This window comes from Triticum dicoccoides, chromosome 4A (genome assembly GCF_002162155.2).
Source record: "Triticum dicoccoides isolate Atlit2015 ecotype Zavitan chromosome 4A, WEW_v2.0, whole genome shotgun sequence".
Classification (NCBI taxonomy): domain Eukaryota; kingdom Viridiplantae; phylum Streptophyta; class Magnoliopsida; order Poales; family Poaceae; genus Triticum; species Triticum dicoccoides.
The window spans coordinates 49,133,842-49,134,407 of NC_041386.1; positions in this window are offsets into that span (position 1 = coordinate 49,133,842).

Consider the following 566-nt stretch of genomic DNA (forward strand, 5'->3'; position numbering starts at 1 on the left):
TACTGATTGAAGCAGAGTGGGAGTAACAGACATCGCACACGGTCCAGACATACTAATCATGTGCTATCAAACAGAAAAACCATCTAGGCGTGTAGATATTTTTGAGATTGCGAGGGAGTAGATATTTTCGAGAGCGGGAGGGAAGCCTCATGGAGCCCAATCTACTGTGATCATGTGGGTGACAGGGACAAGGCGCGGCACACGGGTAGTCCTAGGGAACTATGTCTGTTTCGTACCCGATTGCAGACGGTTGTTGCGTCCGACTCGTCTTTTGTTTATAAATTTGGCGAAAAAATGCGGGAAAGGGTCAGAACATGAACACACTTGCATGTGGACCAAATATATGTATAAAAAGGGTGGTTTGATGTTAAAATACCCAATGCACAACTTCGATGTGGCACCTGTCGCACAAAGCGCGGGTTATTATTGCTAGCCCCCCCACCCCCCACAAACACACACACACACACACACACGCACACACACTTCATGTTGCCGGGAGGGGAATCCTAGCTATGAATGCATGCCCCCAAATAGCTAGGTCTGACATCTCACCCTACCGTAACAGA